Raw genomic sequence first — 20,541 nt, 5'->3', positions numbered from 1 at the left:
AACTATAAACAGCAATAAAATGGGCTGTATGTTAAAGGAATATGAGAATTTAAAAAATGTTTTTACTTACACAAATACCATTTTAACCTAATCTGATATTCACAGCTACTGAAGCTGAAATCAGGGGTTTCAGCGCCAGGTGTTTTAAGTACTTGTAGTCAGTGACAGCCTTAAAACAGCTTATTGATCAGACACACAGGCTAGAGTTCACTGATTCCAAACCAGGAAGAAAATGCTCTGGCACCACAGACAGACCTGAAGTCCTTAGACAAGAAAAATAAATATTACAACTAATTTGGCCATTGCTTCAGTGCAGGATTTAGCCTTTTGCTAATAACTTGATGTGGTCTTTATTACACAAAGCATAGCAGAACAACACACACAAACATTTATTGACTGTCACATGGTCAAGTTGCATGGAAACAGTTTGGCCCTATAAAATGCGCCATGGGTTTCCTCCTTTGCAAAGATAACAGTGCTTCAGACAGTTTGTGGAGCAGGCACTCAGAAAGTTTTGAGTTTCCTAAGTCATAGTTTTGTAAGCAGCAGCAGTAACTGCTAGCAGTAAGGAATGAGGAGGCAAGGAAAAGAAAGGGAAAACTTCCATACGAACGCATTAGTGCTTTGTTAACACAGACCTTGACAAAAATCTGCAGTGAATACATGTGCTTCTGAGACTGTAGCGCCCTGCACAGCAATGACCTCTCTAGATGGCTGAGCACTGTCAATGACAGACACAGAAGTTCTCCCTCTAGCAAGCATCATGTGCCTGCTCTGGTGCCGTTAGGGTAAGGGGGATAAACAAGGAGATGAAAAAACCCGCTGGGTTCCACCAATTACACAGGAAAAAAATTATAGCTTCTAAAACTTGTGTTGGCAATTTCAGTTTCCCTCTCCATCACTTCTAAGGAACTGTAGAAAACTGAGCATCACCAAATCCAACTACACATTCTTAAAGTTACAGAGCACCCTAATATGCAGTGGAAGCTGCTGATCTAAAATATTCACCATTTTTCTACCCTCTCATTCCTTGGTTTGACAACGTCACTGGATTCACTGCAGTTACAGTGATCCATGGCTGATGAAGCAAGAAATTCTATTCCTGCCCTACCACAGGTTTTTCCACTGGTAAGGGCACTGTGATGGTGGTATGTAAACAATAGCTGTTCTTATCACAGCAGGATCCACACTTGGGAATTACAAATGACGTTCCCCAGGGCCAGAGATCAAAAGCCTGGAGTATCAGGTATCAGAAAGAAGAAAGCAGATAACCTGATTGTGGCAGCAGCAATAATAAATAAGTGTAGCAGAACAAAGGAGTGCACTGGGATGGGTCATAAATGAACCAGACAAAAGTCGTCAAGCCAAAGGGGAACATGGAATAATTTTTTCATTTGCACAGAGGATTACTGTAGTCTGGAAATTAAAATAAAATGTAACTAAAAAGTATTAATAAAATTACTAGTGGGCATTTAACATAGTTTTCTACTGGTTTGAAGAAACGGTGTAACTTACTGAGCTTTACTGTGTGTTCAGACTCTGGACCTGGGCCAGCAAAACAAAAAGACTCCTAGTGACTTGAGCAGCTTTGGGATCATGCCTTCAGGAACAGGCAGCCACAGATGTTTTGTCCTGAGAAAAGAGCCTGGCGAAAGAAAATCCTTCTTGGTTTCTACTGTATAAGCTATACCACGCCCTGTTTAGTTACTTCAGCTAAAGCTACAACAGCTGCAACAGTATCTAGCACAGAACTCACAGACACTAGGATACGCTGGGCTGCAGGGACAGAAAATTCCAATGTTATACTGTAGAGAGCAGAACATTTACATGGGAAGCTTTGAAAGCAACAGGTTTAATTTCCCCTAACTTCTGGGCTTCATATTCCAGTATATGCTCATTCATTTCTCATAAGTCAAAGAAAAGTTTCTATTTTCCACCTTAATATACTACCATACTTTAAGACAGAAATTAGGAGTTCAAATACGGGGCTGAGCTGTCACCTAAAATCCTGTGCCTGAGAACTGACATATATACAATGCTATTTATTTTTGCTTTAAAATAGCACTTGGAATAGCCTGAATCAAGACCCCATCGGGCTGGGCAAGGCACAAACGCCCAGGCAGACAGCCCCTTCCTGAAAAGTTCACTTTCTATTTTAAGCCATGACTCAGCCCCTGGGTGGAGTGTGCTGAAGGGTGAGCAGCCAGAGCCACAGAGCGCAGGGTGCCCAGGGCAGGTGCACCCAGGCACGTGGGTTGGGCAGGGGCATGAGCTGGTAACCTAGAGCCAGGCAGCCTTACCGGCTGGGCGACGCCGTCTTCTGCCACCTGGTTGACATTTTCCCTGACTACTTTTCTCTCTACTCAAAAATCTCCAGATTCTTTGCCAATGGCAACTTTAAAAATGTGAATGATAGTCTCTTCTTGCTTCTCATCTACGCGTCTTTTGTGTGATATTCAAGGCACACTACTCTCTCTCATACATACCCAGCTCTCTGTTCTGCTTTTCCTCTGTCCTCCACCACAAATCTCCATGTTGCTTAATAAAAACACATACTCTTAATATGCAGGCTGCCTTGAGCCACATGTTCTTGGACTTCAACTGCATGACTCAGGGACAGAGAAAGAGGATACCGGGCTTATCTGAGCCTCTAAATACTAAATGCTGTCGCAGCCAGTTTCTTTGAGGGCAAAAGGATGATTTTCAGTGCAAGCATAGGATCATGTGCTTTTCAACTAAAGCCATGTAATATGTTTGCCTGAGGGTGTGGTTTTCTTTAGCACATAGGTCTTCCTTGTTCTCACTGCCTGTAGACTTTACATCCTTGAAAAATAAACTTGTCATGTCAATCCTTAGGTTAAAATATGGCAAATGGCTAGCAACAATTTCTGTATAAAACATTTGAGGGGAAAAGACATCACTGAGAATCTTTCACTTCCTGTAGTAAAAATGATCACACCATGTTTAGACATCTGCTATGGAGGTTTTGATCAGTCTAACAACACTTATGTCTGTAAGATATGGATTTGGAATTTTTTTTGAAACAGAGCAATAGAGACATTGAAGAGTGTCTTTATATACTAAAGACTGAACATCAATAAAACCAGTTATGTTCTTTATTTCAGAACTAGTTGGCATACTCAGTTTGCTGTATTTTGGATATGACTGTATGCAGAAAGACAGCAAACCAGCTATCCATCCACCCAGACGGATGACTATACAAAGAGTCTTGTCCCTGGTAGCTCACATAAAGGGCGGTCAGACCCAGTGCCTCTGCATACAGCAGAATACAAAGCTTGTGGCAGCTCCCGGCCTTTCAAATAGCATGGCATGAAAGGAGGACAGCTTTGTGGTATCATAAGTCTTATGGATAGCGAAGAGCAAACAGCCATACAGTGGTTCAACAGCTGGTGATTTCTGCAGTTCAATCTGTCTTGTCATCCATGATCAGGACTAATACAACACTATGCCGATCTTTAAATTTGCTACAGCTGTCCTACCTCATAGGTCACTCTAGCTGTCTGTCCCAGTATGGGCACCTCACAATGAAAAAAACATCCTCGCTTGTCTCCCCAGTTACCTTCAACACATCATTCACCGCTGCGGCACACACCAGACAGGGCATGCGGAGCCATGCCTGCACACACACCTGGGCAATGCCAACTAGCACTAAGCACTGAGCCTACCACTGACTGATCGGCACCACCGCAACCCTTCACCTCATCATGCAGCTGGTACCAGAAGTACAGCCTGATTCACGCCATTATCTACTAACATCTCATGGCAAAACACAGGCAAAGGGAGAAGTAGGCCAGAGTGTCTGACCTGGCAGCCCTTCCCATTGCTCTCCCAGGCCTCCTCTACATCAATACACAACACAGCAACTCACTTTGCCCCAAGGATTTCAGCCTGCCAAAATACCTACATGGAGCATGTTCCCTAGACAGAGCTTATCCATGCACCCTCTCCGAGACACCCTGGAGTTCCCAGCAGAGTCCAATTAATCACCTCTCAGGGATGTGAAGCTATTACTTTTCTTACTCTCCTGTTGACACCCTACATTTCTCTGAGGAAACTGCACCTATGCTCCTCAAGCTGGCTCACCCAACAGTAAACAGAGGACACCTGAAAATAATTTTATCAAGAGCTTCTTTGATGAAAAAGCTACTGACAAATTCATCCGTCTGTAAAGAGACCTTTTATGGAAACTGCTTACCTTAAGAAAATCCTCTAAAAAATGAGGCAATCCTTAACTTTTCTGATCAGGAAAGAATTAATCAAAGAATCCCAAACTCAACAACAATACAATCCATTAGTTTGTTCTTCCCTTATAAAAATGAATTGACAGCTTTACCACACTAGTTGTCCAAAAAGTTCAGTTTAATCAGTAGTTGCACTATATGATACTACTTCTGTCATTCAGGCTGGGTTTGGACAGCTGAAAGCACAAATCCGCTTTTGCAAAAAACCTGTCATAAATGTTTTAGTATTTCTGGAATTATGTAATCTACAATAAAAAATAGTTCACGTGAAAATTACAGAATTGGTAAACAGTCTGGAAATGAAATTTTTAAAGTATCTGTACCATGACAATCTGTCTGAAACCAAATCCTTATGCTAACCAACATCACTGAGAGGTTTTCACATTTGTCTGTTCCTGCCTTCTCACAGTATGTCTTTAATTCCTATAAATTTCCCCATTCTATTGGGTCATTACAGGAAAAAAAAAAAAAAAAAAGAGGCTGCTGGCAGCTGCAGGTACCTGCAGCTGCCCTATGCCATATCTGACAACTGCAAACACATTAGCATAATTTTTAGCTTTTTCTGGTCAGGAACTTCCCAATGAAAAATACTTCCAGCAGACAACGCTAATCCTTTTGCACTGAAACATTTGGTAAAAACATCAGTAAAGGAAAAAGTTGGAACCCCCCCCCCCACCCAGCAGATTTCAGTCAGTGACATTATTTTTTATCAGACATCCCTGGAGTGCTCTAGAGCTCTGGCTTTCCAGATTTATAGATCTGGGGAAACTTGGTTAGAGTCTGCCCTGGGGTAAGCTCTTTTGTGGTCTCTGCAGAACAGCAGGTACTTGGTAGCTTTGGGGTGACCTTTTAGACCAAGTAGGAAGACATACCGGGGGTTTCAACATCCATCGTTCCTCAGCAGTGCTTCCAGACTAGAAGTTTATTAGGCAATTCTGGCTAAGAATGAGCCTGCTGACGTCCAGAAGAGAGAGTTCATACCATGAAAGAGTTGACCTAGGCTAAGTTGGAGACCTGGCCTCAGCTGAGTCTGGCCCCACACTACAAGGCTCGAGGAGCTGCCAGGGTTCACAATCGTTTTTCATTATGGGAACCACATGCTGGTAAAATAAAAGTGATTATGAATGTTCAAACTTCCCATGAATGGGGAACTCCAAGGCCTGGCTAGCCGTTCTTAATATGTCCCACATATTTCCATTGTTTTTTCCTGGATAATTTTCCAGACAAAGAGTTGCAGAACCCTCTCAGAAAGCTCAGCATTTATTATAATTAACTTCCCATTCTTAGCAAGCATTTAGGTTTCAGTTCTACACCTTCTTTTGCAAAGTTTTGGTACATTTGGTACAGCTGTAAAATCTCTGTATTATGGCGAATGGAGAGTTGAGCTAAAAACTCAGAACACCTATGAAACTAATTTTCTGGGTCTAGTCACTGAGTATACCAGAGCACAATGCTTAATTGGACATATATGGATACAGCGACAGAATCACTGGGTTTTATTTCTTCAATTTACGCTCTTAATTCTACGGTTTTCCTTTCCCTTCATCAACAATGCTGCAATCAGCCAATACAAGATGTTTGTTAGGATGAGCCTATGATGGCAAGTGATGGTGAACCCACCCAGTCCTCCAGCTGCTGTGTTTGTAGTGCTCAGCTGGCTAGAAGCTGACATGGACCAAATAGGAGAACCAGAAAATGATGTTCACTATCCCAGGAGGTGGAATTTAGAGCACATAAACATGACCCTCCAGAAAGAGGGCATCAAGTGAACCTTAATCGGGTGTCATCACCATACTATCACTGCGACATCCAGTCTCTGTAACTTTCTGCCAGTTATGCAGGTGTACACAAAGGCATAAGGATTACTTCATCCTCAAGAGCAGAATTTTTAGGATACCGTATTGTAACTGCCCATACACTGACCTGAAACTCGGCCACAGCATCACTACCCTTTCCATGCCATAGGGCATCAAACATATTCTTAACATTATTGTCCCTTATTTCATACCTGTATCTTTAATGCACACTTGTGCATGAACCTAGTCCCTACAGCAATCCAAATGTTTTACCTCAAGGTATTTTACATCTCAGTATGTCCTTTTATATCCCTGACTACATATAAACTTAATTCATACCATATTCTAAAGCTCCCATGGGGAAAACAAAGAATACCTAGTTCACTTTTTACTGAATGTAAAACAGATCCATAAAATTCTAAGCTAACCACAAAACAAATTTAATGGTAATATCAAAAATAATGTTTGATTGCTTCACCTTGCCTTTAAGTCAACGTGCATACTGAAGATGGATCATGAACAAGCAAAGAGGAGTTTCAGACCAAATCTACACAGCCTGCTCTTTCAGGCTTAATTTTTTTCAGCTATCCTGAGGATACTGAGTATTTGTTTCTACAATTAAACACACTAACAACTCTTATTATCCTTTTAAACAACATTGTTATCTACAGACAAATAAAACAATCTTTGATAACATTTTTGCTCTGAAATAATTAAAACCACTTACTGTTACTTAAGGAAATCACTTGTATGGCTACAGCAGTGAGATGAACATTTGGTTCCACTTCTTCTAATAAAGCACTTTTGTTTTCAGCCTTGAATCTAAATCCTCAGTCTACGGCATAATATTTTGCATATCCTTGCCTTCTGAGAAAAGGTTTTGAAACAGTAAAATGTTCCTTGTTCCCTCTGCTCACAACAGGGGCAGGCCATCTTGCTTTACCCGGTCATCTAAGTAACGCTGCTTCAATAGACTGAAGTACTTTTCCACATGACAAGCCTGCAATTTCTCCTCCCCTTCAAAATTAGTCACTAAATAACCTCCTTGGCATGTCACCCAGTCACAAACTGTGCAACACTATGTGATTCAATCGCTCAACCATTTTTTAATGTGTGCCTATAAGATGTATAGAAAGAGACTAACATTGTGGGATGAAGCACAAGAGAGACTCACAAAGGGGAAAGCCATAAATAAAATAGTGAGTAACCTCTGTTTAGGTAAGAGAGTGCATTTCAAAGCACACACACACATTAACTCCCCAACAGGTGAAAACCTCTAATTATTTAGCAAACCCAGTACATACAATTCTAGAAAAAAACACAGCAGTTATAAACCTTAGAAGCTTTTCACATACTCCGATTGGTAGTGACATTTTGTAGAAGGAAGAGCAAGCCCCTCCCGTGGAGGAGGCTGTCTACTCATTAACCAGGCACCTGAGCCGCTTGGCCAACCTGAACTTTGGGGCCCCCATAAATCAATCTCATTGTTATCACTGCAGCACACCACACTAGCCTTATGATTAGTCTTTTTGGTGTGTGTTTGTTTTAAAGGGCACAATAGAGAAGGCATATGTAAAAAAAGATATTAGAAAAGACAGGATGCTTTCCTCCCTTCCATTCCCTCACCCCAAAAGATCACAGAATATAGAAAATGTCGTCTTAAAAATACAGTATTTACAGTCTAAAAGAGACAGCAATTAAATATCCTAGGGGAAAATCTCACAACACAACCACTTCCCAGTCCTGCAGTTATTTTCTGGTTTGGGGGTGGGGTGGCTTTTTTGCTGTTGGTTTGGGTTTTTTTTTTTGTTCTGTTTTTGTTTTTATGCAAGTAAAAAATTGCCTATATCATCATGACTGGCACTGAAAAGAATAAAAATACAATTGAAGCACACAACCATGAGCTAATACTGCTGTGAAGAGCCAGGTATAATGGGACCTTACTGGAGTAACATTTCTATTTCACAGTACTGCTCTAAGTCTCTCAGTCATTAGGGAGGGAGGCATCGTTCACTTCCACTACAAAAGGGCAATCTGACACAGAGCATTTAAGTAACAGGACAAAGATCTGAGCAGATCTGGTAGCCAAAACTAAAAATCCAGGTGTTCCACCCAGCCCAACTGCAGAGAAGTCCTCCCACTTTGCAGGCAGCAGCTATGTATTCTGATTTGTAATGTACATTGTAAATTTGTATGCCATTATTAGTCTTGACCAGAACTTCACAAAATTGATACATAGTGTAATATAAAGAGCCTTTTCAGAAATGTAAAAAATATTTATTTTTTCTTAAATGTTTAGTTTTCAGTTTCACTGTAAAGTATTTTAAAATATTATTTTTATTAAGTATTTGCAATAGAACGATAATAAAGTATTATTACGGCACAGAAACAATTTTAAACCTATTTATTTTTATTTTAAATTTAATCAGTCAAGGCTTGTTTCTCGCAGTATAGCAGTAAAGCAGTATTTACCATTGAAGCATCTGGTTTATATTTGGCAGGTTTAACTAACCAGTCAAGCATCCCCTTTTAATGAATGGATGTATATACTTGACCTAGTTAAAAAGCTGCTTAGGTTTGCTGACCAACCAGGCTCAAAAACATCAAGAGTAAAAAATACAAGCAAAAAAGTATACACTTTTATGCCACACATGCTTTCCAGGAGTTGTAGAGCATATTCTTCCATCCCTGTTCTTCCTTACAGGCTAACAAACCTGCAGTGAGAAATCACATTATTATGCTAATATGCAGGATAAAAAGACCACTATATTTCACTGCAGTTCCTCTGCAATGAACTGCAAGCTGGTAGGATGCACATTTTCAGTAATTGGACTCTAGCATGATAAAGTATATCCCAGAACATCAGACATACTATAACTAGCTCTCCATACATCTGGCACTATACGCACAAGTCTTCAAGTACATCTGATGCATACAAAAAGTTTTTCATGAGAGGAATGAATCTTCTTTTAATTTTAAAACACATCAGGCAGGCACAGCGTCATAAATACTGCACAGATAGATCATTACCAAGGCTGTAATTTAATCTGTAGGTTCTAACAATGCATACAAACCATTCAAGCATCACTTTCCATTTCAATTACTTTATCAGAGCCCTCAAGCCTTGTCGAACTTGCCATGTATTATCCCATGTCTAATTACTTGCCATATATTTGTTTATAACGTACTGTACAGAAGAGTTCTTTTTCTGTTTAACCCCCTCTATAAACAAAGGGCATGCCCCTAACAGGCGCAACACTTCATGCTTCACTGAGATCCAGCCTGGAAGTTTAGGTTAGCCTATTTCTTTAAAATCTATGTTAATGTCTATGTTAATGATAGGCCCAAGTTACCACTGAACTAAATCACCAGTCATCCTACTTCCTTCACTGTTATTAACAATGCTGACCCGTTGGACCAATTTGCCCATCACAATTTATTTTTTGTTTACTTCTCTCATTTTTAAGCAGAAAAAAATGTTAGAGACACAACATGAGTAAAACAATTATAAAGCCAGAGAGTATTTTGAAGTCTACTGTGGGGTATACACATGTGGCATAGACATAACTTAATGCTTGACTGCTGATCAAAGTTCTTTCTGTTCCTGATAACAGTTCTTTTGGTTCCTATTCCCTTAATAATACTTTCATGGATGGAAATAATTAAGCAGTTAATGCCTTGTACTGCTGTAAACAACCATTTCCTTGACAGAAAACAGGGAAGCACTTACAGGCTGGACTGCTTGTCACTAACTCAGGACTTGGTTTTGTTCTCAGCACTCTGGAGCAAAGCTTGTGAGGGAGTCAATGGGGTTTTGCCTAAATGCCGCAAGTTAGTTCAGTCCAGCAGAACCTAAATGGGTCCAGCAGAACCTAAATGGGAAGGCAGTTTCCTGGTGATGGCTTTTACAGCTGTATTACAAAAGAAACATCATTTTTTCCTGTTTTCTTGGGGTTGGGGTTTTTGAGTGATTTTTTTTTTTGCCAAGGTCTCATGCCACTTCACCAGTCCTACAGATCACCCAGCTTCTAATTCTGATCCAAGACACCAACAGTGTAGGAGGACAAAGATCTACGCACAGAGCTGTCTGCAGGATCTCTTAACTCTGCAGCCTCTGATACACAACACTCTTGAAGGCAGCTGGAGAACCACCACCAGCATCTCTCTTCCCTCTGCTTAGGCTAGCGCCGTGACAGAAACCTCTCAGCGTGGTTATCCACTTTCTGCAGTGAAAGAAGAGAGATCGACCCCTAGTTTTGCCTCCAAACATTCAGCAGAGGAAGAAAAAGTTGGTCGTATCCAATCCTGATCTCAGTCTCAGCTGCTTCCCCATGACAAAAACGAGGCAGCAGAACACAGACCCCCAAGCTGCTGTCCTTGACAAAGGCACCAAGGGAACACGGAGGTGCTGTGCTGGTCCCACCCCGCACTCCACACTGCTCTTCATGACCCTGAATAACTCTTTCAAATTGGCCTCAACTTTCCCACGTCAGCTCTCCAGCCCACTATCCATATCTATACCTACAAGGATTTGTGTGGTGTTTCCCTGAGGACTGAAAATCCTACAGAAGGTCTTTGAATTTGAGAGGCCAAGCCAGACAATCGAGAGGGAACAGAACAGTTCTGGCTGCCTGACACATACTGGATTCAGTATTATGTACAGACTACACCATCTCCTCTTAAACATACATACTATTTGTAATTCCCTCTGTTTACTGATTCTGAAGGCATGCAGTGAAACACTTGGGGTAGACATAAGTACCATAAAGTTCTTTTATGCTTATCCCAAACTCCCTAGCTCTTAAAAAAATGCTAACAAACAAACAAGCAGCCCTCCCACACCACAGAGCACACAGCTATGAGCTAGAACAAACCACTACAAAGGGGAGAGGCAGCTCTGCAGCATCACTGCTGGCAAAGCAGCACACTCGGGTAGAACAGCTGGAGCTTGCAGTGTGGAGCAACCTGTACATAAAGCATTTGAATGAGCACACAAGTGAGCATCTGAGCTTCAGGAGAACAGTGCTTCATTTTAACATGTATATTAACATTACATATACATACATACATATGTTTTGCATACCAGCAGTACATTTTTGGCCTATTCTCTGGTGATGGCAGATCAACATAATCAGGAATTTTAGATTTTTAGGAATTAAAAAAATTAAAGGCAAGCAAGTACAAGTAGGAAACCTTGTGCTGGAAACTCTACAAGCCTCTCAAAATTTATTTTAAGTTTACTAGAGCAAATATAGCCAACTCTCACTGGAGCTGTATGAAGAAGGTTCTGCAAAACTGAACTATTACGTCAGGTCTGCAGTGTGTCTCTCTACCCTGTAATTTAAACCTCATGCTTCCCCTTCATTTCTGTACTGATTTAAACAAAGACATTTTCCTAGCTATAGGAAAGTATCACAGTATGTATCACAGACATATATGTATTAAGCACCTCTCAAAAGTTAAGACGGCACCACTGCTCTGTATTGAGGATTTGTCTAACCTAACATTGCATTAAAAGACAGTCGGCCAGGCACCCTCCAGAGTCAGCTCATTCCCTCTACAGCCAGGTGGGACAAACCGTCCCTTGGCGTTCCCAGCCTCTCACCACTGACTGCAGTGGGTGGCAATTTCTACCCTAAGCTTATAAGGATTAGATTTTTTTCCTAATTCTCTATAGTGAGCCAGTCCACATGTCTTTTCATTTAGCTCACTCTCTGCTCTGGTTTTCATCTTATTTTTTTCCCCCTTCGTTATAAGTCAAGATGATACTATAACTAGAAGGGATAATGGCAGCTTCACTGCAGCTGCTGCTTGCTGTGATCCACCTTGGACTGAACCTGGTCTATGGTTCCTGTTTGACTCAGCTAAGAATTAAGGGTCTCTAGCCTGAAGCTGGTAATAAATATTATTTATTTATCAAGAGACCAATACAGAAGCACCTCCACTTTTCCTTCTTCTCTTCCTCTGTCCTACCACTAGCATGTTTACTTATGCCTAAACTTTTAAAGCCTAAATGTAGAAGACTGAGTTTGTGGCATGAAATTTTTCCAGCTTAGTCCACATGTAATGCAGAAATATGAATTAAAAATAGCAAGAGTAATATGCTGCAAACATTTAACTAATACATAACTCATGACTTGGACTCCATGATTTTAAAGGTCTTATCCAACCTAGAAGATTCCATGATTCTGTGACACTTGGAAAAGATAGAGTAGGTAAAGAATTATTATATGGGAAGGTAATAGGGCATTCTGAGTGTAAAACTACAGACACACACACAAAAAAAAAAAAAAAAAAGGAGGAAGAAAGACAAAACAAAACAAAACAAACCAAAAAGGGAATGACACAGGGTAAAGGGACAGTAATAGGAGTTTGTGGAAGAGGCCAGAGATGAAAGAGGGTAATATTGGAGATGGAGTGCTGAGAACTAAATAGATAAACAAGAAAGGGATAATAAAATGACAAAGAAACAAAAAAAATGACAAAGAAACAAAAATAGGAGACTTAAGCTAGGAGGTGAGGAATCAATGAGAAAAAGAAGAGTTAAAGACACCATAGCATATGAAGGGAAATTCAACACAAAATTCAATGAAAGAATGAGAAAACACAGTAAGAGTGGAAAAACATGAACTAATGCAATTTTTCTTCAAGGTTAGAAAATTTTGCATTAGTTCTTTTTATTACAATGCCATAGTTTAGCATAGCAGGCATGGGAGGGAGAGGAAGAAAGGAAGGAGAAGAGGAAACAGAAAGAAGAAAATACATCCAGCATAACCTTCTTCAGTTTGGTTTAATATTCCAAGTTTTTTTGGTTTTTTTGGCAGGGGCGGTCAGAACATGAGGGTCATTTTTATGAAAGCAGTGAGCACAGCCCTTCAGGTAAATGCCAGCTGGAGCAACCCACGAATGCTTGAGGACATGGGCAAAGAAGCTACAGCCATCACTTGCCTTTGCAATCCATTCTCATATTCAAAGCAAAGATATTTGAGATACACTTTAAAGCTACAAATGGATTTTGAAACCTAGCACTTAGCTCAGCCATTCCCACTGAAGATGTAGCTGAGGTTCAGAACAGCTTCAGACTGCAGAAAATAACAGCTCTCTACAAGTCAGGCCGTAGTGCAGCACCTCTGATACTTGACATGCAGTGGGACTGAGTGCTAAGAGAGAACGCTGAGGTGGCTGTTGTCCTTTGTGCACATTTGGTCATTAGTGGGGGACAACAGAAATTCTGGTTTGATGAAATCATCACCAAGCTCTGACAAGTGGTGAGGCGTCTTCTGCATGCAGCCCTTACTTCTCAGATAACTTTTCCCCGTATCAATTCCATCTTGTTATCAAATGCCTGAACACACAGACTTATGACCCCAAGCACACCTGCACATCAAAAGTTCTTTGGCCATCATAATGTCCAACGGCCCTTCCCATTCCTAGACTAAGACCACCCTTCTTCAGGTGTAAAACAAGAATCCAACAGAAAAATAAGGAGATAGCAGTATTACACTTCTTGCCATAAAATGCTGAGCTTACAACGTGCATCATCTTAAATCTAGCTAGAAGAGCAGGCTCTATATTTAGACTAGCCTGGTTACACCTGTACTGAACCTGTTGACACTCCCTAGTTGACATTGTCACAGATTAGCTGTCAGTGAGACAACTTTGGCGACACACTGGATGAACTCTGGTTGGAAGGGAAGGGAGCACAAGGCCATGTAGAGCCTGACCCAGAGCAGTCTTATGAGAGCTTCGAGTCTAGCTACGCTTTAGGCGATCTGAGCAAAATGATGCATGAGATGCAGCACATTTTTCATTGGCCTTACTGAAAACATAGTGCCTCTGTGTGGAGGTTTATTCCTCCAGCAATATTTCATTTTTTGAGCTATCTCCCTGCTACCAGCCTGTATTACTTTATTCCTGACTGGCAAGACAAACATCCAGATCAGTGAACAGGCACTCATTTATGCATATTTATGAGTGCATTTAATTTCCTACAAACAAATGGAATGTGAGAGTTAAAAATCACTGTTAAAATTATCCAATTAAGCAGAAGGAAGTTAATAAATCTCTCATGCTTTATTCTTCAGTGCTTCCTTAGTGTATTCTCCAGACAGAATGGTGTAGTGAGTAGACTAAGAAACCTCTTGGCATTTCAGCCAAGATTTTTCAGGGTGTTATCACAAATGACAAAAATATAAACACAGTGAAACATAACACATTTCAATCCTAAAAAGGTCGGATTTACATAATTACATCATTGGTTTGCCAATATCCACATTTATCTCATCAGTATAGCATGGCCCACCCATCCCATAAGCTATTAGACTGTTTGGACTGAACATATAAAAGCTGTTACTGATATTTTTTTTTTAAAAGCTAACATTGTGATACCCCTCATAACTAGTAGTGCTGCATTCAAACCAACTGTTTCTTCTGCTTTCAAACCAGCTGTTTGTTTCTTTTGCTTTTCCACAGCTGCTTTTCAGATAGAATTTTCTGAGAACAAACAGGAGTCATGTAATTCATGAAGATGCAGCAAGTATTTCCTCCCCTTTCCCCATTCTCCTTGAAGAGATCAAGCACATCATGTACATGACATAGACAGCCACCAGCAATGCAGGGAGCCAAACCCTTCAGACCAGTCTCAATTTCAGCACTTCCTCTGAACTGATGGGGTCATCTCTTTTTTTTTTTTTTTTTTTTTTTTTTTTTCCAAAAAAGGAATAGTTTCAAACATGTACAGTTCTGGTACAGATCAGAATTTTTGTTTGGTTTAAATATGCTGTATATCAGATTTCTGCTCTTTAAAAAAAGAAGTACTGTTAGTAACTGCACTCATAAATCAAAATAAATACACGGCTTTCTGATTCGCTGTACTAACGACTCAGCTCTTATTTTTGTTCCTATTTGTATCTCTTCTCACTGCACTGAAGCCAAATAAAACTGAACAAGATGATATGGTTAAATGAACATAAAGAAAGGCATAACCCTTGGTCTTATGCAGCACTACCAAACAACTGAGTCAAAACAGAACTATTACAGATATATGGAATAGGTTTGGAAGTAAATAATATAAAATTGTTATAAAACAGAGCTGATAGGTAAAAGACCTAAGCAGCATGTTTACACCTGTAGCCAGCTTTTACGTCTGATGTAAGGCCATTGCAAATCAAAAGAAATAAGTTGCAGTGCTGAGTTTTGGACTCTGTACTATCAGCAGGAGAAACAGTCATGAAGACCTTGTATACGACTGGATTTTGTAAAGTAAGTGCCCAATCCGCACTGCATCTGATAGCTATAAGGCCCAGCAGTATCTGCAGTTATAAGTACATCTTCTGCAACATTAGAGATGCTACCAGTGCCTCAAGAGCCTTCTTAAATCACAAACTTCTTCCTGTACTGTTTGAGCCCTACATTTTCTTTTCATTTTACTTCCTTTGATCCAAAAATATACACAAATTGGTCAGCATGGCTGAAGTAAACAACCTAGTTTATCCTAAGGCCATGCTATCTATAGTAAATATTAAGTGACTGAGGGACTAGCCCTTTACCCAACACAGCCTTTTAGTCTTTTCACTTAGTCACACGAGTTCTAGTTTGCAATGATGTAAGAAAGGCATATATTCACACACAAAAATAATTTCAGCATCACGTCATTTCTCATGTTGCCTGCTGATATTTGCAACTGTCTTGCCTTTGCCAGTTCTGGATTTTTTCAAACCCAGATCTTAACATGTATCCAAGAAAAGACATTTTTACTGCTTATATTTTCAGAAGTCTGATTAGTTTTCCAGAGCCATTGTTAGAAAAAGTACAATCCAACATGCAGAAGAATCAAGGTACTCCAATATGTAGCTGTGTTCTCCTAAACGCAGGTACTGGTTGATACCTCTTTGTTAAAAAACAGATAGGGACAGAATTATTTTCTTTAGTATTTATTACTCTTATCTAGAGGCAGGTAACTACTAATAGACTGAAGTGAAGACTCAGTGGAAAGCAGAGAATTTGGGTCATGATCATGAAGTCTCACATTTTGGATTTGTGAAAAACTTCCTGGGAAAGCTAAAGTCCTGAATGACAAGCAAATGGCAGATTTGAAGAAGAAAAAATATTGCTTCTGCTTCACTTGGGTTCTAGGACCAAAGTGGTACCAAAACATCCACCTCCACAAAGTGATTTTTAACCCCTGTTTGAGTAACAGCTCATTCAGAAAGCTAACTGGAAGTCATAATGCTGGGTTGGACTTTGGCTTACAGGACTGCAGGAATTCAGATAAGCTACCTGGTTTACAAAGGAGGTAAAGGAGGACCTCCCCTCCTAAGAAGGAAGGTCACAGACATGAGCATTTTTATCATCTGTCAATGTGTTCAGGGAGCTCTGGCAACATCTGACTCCTCCAGCTACTTAGGAATTTCAAGCAAACGGGGGCGGGGTGAGGGTTAAGAAAAGGCAGATTAAAACTTCTACAGACCTGGAACAAGGAAACATTATGTAAAAAGAGGTGGAGTGAGAATAAAACCAGAAACTAGTAGACAATAAAAATGGACTCAGATCCAATCCTTATGTTTTTATGCAGGGCAAGCTCCCACTGAACACAGCAAAAGTTTTGCCTGAGAACCTCAGACTTACTCGAGAGGTAAGACTGCTCATTTTAACAAGGGGCTGAAGAGACCATCACACAAGACAGATCATATGTTTTCATTAAGTAACTTCCTCAGCTCCAGGGCAAGCTCTAAGCAAATCTCAACGTGAAAGGCAGGCTAGCTTCAATACAGGCCTGTTAGTGTGAAATAAAGAACTCTCCCCCTAAAACTGCACTAAAACAACTATACTGTGGTTGCAAGTTGATCTGTTTCCACAGATGAAACTCTCTGGAGGTTTCCAGGTAACTGGTTTGTGATATCTACCATATGACACTCCGCTTAAACTAACTGGAAGATTACTGCACAGGTGTGGCAAGCTCATGTTCCTTGAACAGCTTACTATCAAGAACATGACACTTTCAATAGCCAGCTTGATAGAAACTTTAAATATGTCCTCATTATTTGAAAATTTTTAAAAATTATATGTTTTTAAATGTTGGTATAGTAATAGGATCTACACAGTCATTGTATTAAAAAAGCCACAATGCAGCATCCATGCAACTGTAACTCAGGACCTGTATCTTTAAACAGACCAACTTTTTGCCAGACAACATTTTAAATTTAAATATTGTTTTACATGTAGCTACAAAATTATTTTTTCCTTAAAATTCTATCCACTTTCCCACTAATTTAGACTTTACACAGCAGCAGGTATCATGTCTCAAAGGATATATGAATGACAGAGAACAGGTACATTTACAGTCTTTCACCACAGTCTGATTTGATACAGCCACTTCTCAGTGTCTGCAGCTCTATAGTTGCATAAATAATTGGCAACTACTGACAGCCCATTCAAAGCAAAGGCAGTAAAATCCATATCAGTAAAAAAATAAAAAATCCAGAAAATCAGAGACTTCTTTTATATATTTTGCTCAAATCTCAGCAAGATTTGTTATGGCAAGTTGGCAAGTAACTGTTTATGTTTAATATGTAGGTTTGAAACTAGACATAAAATCTGAGAGTAGTTTGGTGATTTACAATTAAACATTTATTTTCTCATATGGCTCAAGGAAGAAGAAACAGCTTTCGTTGTTCTGATTTAAATTCCCAGTTAATCTGAAAATATCTTCTTAAGTTTGGTGGAAAAAAAAAGAAGAAGAAATAGAAGAAAAGAAATTAGATATCTTTCATTATTTATAAGCATCATCTTACCTTACATCTCTTGGTGAATTCCGTTTCTAGACAACTTTGGCAGGTATTTTAATTCAGAATTAGTTTCATCAATACATGCCATTACATCTTCTCTTTAAAATAAACTGCTTTTTCTCTTTTCCTCAGACAAAGTATGTGGGCTAAAGGAGCTGCAGCGTCTCTGTTCAAGAGATTTCACGGACACTCAGAGGCTTTCTTTTTACTGTATGAAAGTTAAATCTGAGTAAGGAAGGCATTTTTCCTGTCCCGGAAATCAGTATAACCAAAACCAATGCTGAGCTAATGAGAAATGTTTCTTCCATGTGTTCTGTTTGGCAGACACTGCAAGTCATATCAAGGAAACACGTGATGTTTATAAATACAATATGGCTCATGTTGTCGTAACCTCTCAATGACAAAAAGAGCATTAGAAAAGGCAGACAGCAAAACAGCAGGAAAGATGAGATTTGTATCATTTGGAAGGTCTCTATCAGATAATAGAGGTATTAGCGTTTGCTTTTCCTTTTTTCTTTTTCCTCCCAAAAGAAAACAAAGTTTTATAGTAATAGGATCAGTAAGGCAAACACATGGCAACTTATATAAATGCTGTCCTATAGGCATCCTAGCACTAAAACGTGTTCATCCAATTTATTGCTTGAATTCTTTTCCAATGAATACTTTTGTTCTAAATACCTCTACGTAGTTTGAGAAGCTGCCTTTTTTTTTTTTTTTTTTTTTTTTAAAAAGCCAGAGAATGCAATGAACAAATGTAATTTTGGCAGCATTTGCAGCCTTTATGTTTATTGATGTTAAAATCACAAACAGTCCAATGAATAGAAGTTAAACATCTCAAAGAAGCTGGATGTATGTTTTCAGGTACATTAAGAACACAGAGGGATGATCCTGCTTTTATTATCTATCTTTCCTTCAAACCAGCACTAAATTTCAGGCTCCTTGGACACTTTAAATTCTTGGGGAGTTGTCTGAGGGTTTTTAGCACTTACAGGGTTTTTTGAAGCTCACACATTCCATATAACTCTAGAGAGTTAAAATGGTAGCAACCTGCTAGCCAGGCACTTTCAGGGAAAAATGAAAAGTTGCTAGTGCACAATTTTATTAATAAAAGCTAATCAGCACAACAGTTTACCCAGCTTATCAAATGTCTGTCTCATTTTAACGCATCTCCTCCCACTTTGGCAGCCCAAACCCCCATCACTGCCAAGAATGTCATCACCTTTTTGCCATTCTAACTCCCAGAAAATGTGAGTTTCCAGGTGCTCCCTACTACCCAAACTCAGCTCTGACTCAACTTGCCCTAATTATTCCTTCTTGGAGAAACTGTCTCTCAAAAAAATTCCAAAACACCTCAAAGTGTAGCTCGATACAACAGCAGCCACAACAAGCATTCTTTGGATATTCTGGCCTCACCCACCCAGGCGGTTTGGGATAAAGCGCTGACCTGCCAAGGGCTTGTGCAAGTCAGGGAATTAAAGAAAAACATGGTGGGTCTAGGACGTTTTAAAACAAAGTGTAACCCACAGACCTTAGGGCAGGTGGTTGGAAAGAGAAAGACTGCCAAGCAAAATAGCCACCAGTCTGTTACAAAGTAAAAATTCCCTCTTGATTCTCAAAACTGGGGGGCAGATGAAGCCCAGAATAAATCACTGCATCAACCAACATTATTACTATCCAACTCTGTCACCAGAAACACAGACACATTGCAATGACAAAAGGGGGCGATTATAACTTAGAATTCTTCCCCTTTCAGGCACTCCATAAAAGGAGGGTGTAGGGAATGAGGACAGAAAATATGCTGTGCATATTTGGTGGGGGAATCGCTTCCACTTGGAGTCATCAGGGGCTCACAGCCCTGGATAAAAGGAGCTGTGACACTTCCAAAGAAATTCAATTCATTCAGCAACATACAAAAATCTGCCATCAGTTCTTTAGTGTCATCTGCTGACGTTCAATCTATACACCGCTGCTGAAGGTGAGAAGCAAGGCAACCCCGACCCTCACCCAGTAACTCTGAGGTGGTGGCCTTTTCCCCTTTGAATCTATGCAAATGACAAATGTTCATTCTAACAGCACAGACCAGCATGGCTGTGTATGTGCACGTACGCTGGAATTCAAAACAATGCCACAGAGAATAAGACGACCATCTAAACATTTGGACATTAGACATTATTTTGTCAAAAGAAAGTATTGTTGCACAGGGGGCTAGAAAGGACTGATAAACATAAAAAGCTCAGGCAAAGGAAGAAATGGATGAAATGCAACAATGTGAAGAAACATTTTTCCAAAGAAAACAGCTGCTACAGATTTTCAGCATACAGTTTGGGAAGGGAATAATCAAAAAAGGAAGAGCACAAACACAAACATTCAGTGACACAGCAGTATGTGGCTACTTCTTGCTTGAACAGTATTCAACGTGGCAAACCTGTCAAACAAATCACACTCTTCAAGGTGTAAAAGGCCACGGTATAGCATCAGCAAGCAAGCAAGGCACTCCGAAGGATTTCAAGAAAAACTGCCCTTTAGAACTTGCTTAGACCCCGAGCAAAATCCCTTTTCTCAAATACAACCCATTCACAAAAATGCATGAAGCAGAGAGGAGACCAGGAAGAATTAATGGACACAAAAACTCAGTGGTTTGATAGGAGATCTGAAATTCACAGAGCCCACATTCTTCTTGCACATTTTGAGTCTTCT

At 39.9% G+C, this 20,541-nt stretch overlaps 1 protein-coding gene across 19 annotated transcripts in view; it reads right to left on the bottom strand.

The window, feature by feature from the left end:
- The window catches only part of KIAA1217 (KIAA1217 ortholog), a 365,874-nt gene that overhangs the window by 51,376 nt on the left and 293,957 nt on the right, over window positions 1–20,541 (bottom strand). Inside the window, exon 1 of one of the 19 annotated variants that reach the window (XM_055805081.1) lies at window positions 17,851–18,168. The exons of 17 other annotated variants lie outside the window; for them this stretch is intronic. The gene's annotated coding sequence lies outside the window, so the exon portion shown is untranslated. Of the gene's footprint in view, window positions 1–6,785; window positions 6,992–17,850; window positions 18,169–20,541 lie in introns of those variants that run through there. One more of the 19 variants, XM_055805082.1, reaches the window with a different exon arrangement.

Source organism: Falco peregrinus, chromosome 5 (assembly GCF_023634155.1).
Source record: "Falco peregrinus isolate bFalPer1 chromosome 5, bFalPer1.pri, whole genome shotgun sequence".
Taxonomy (NCBI): Eukaryota; Metazoa; Chordata; class Aves; order Falconiformes; family Falconidae; genus Falco; species Falco peregrinus.
Note: the sequence above shows the minus strand (reverse complement) of the source record. Positions and strands in the feature narration are given on the sequence as shown.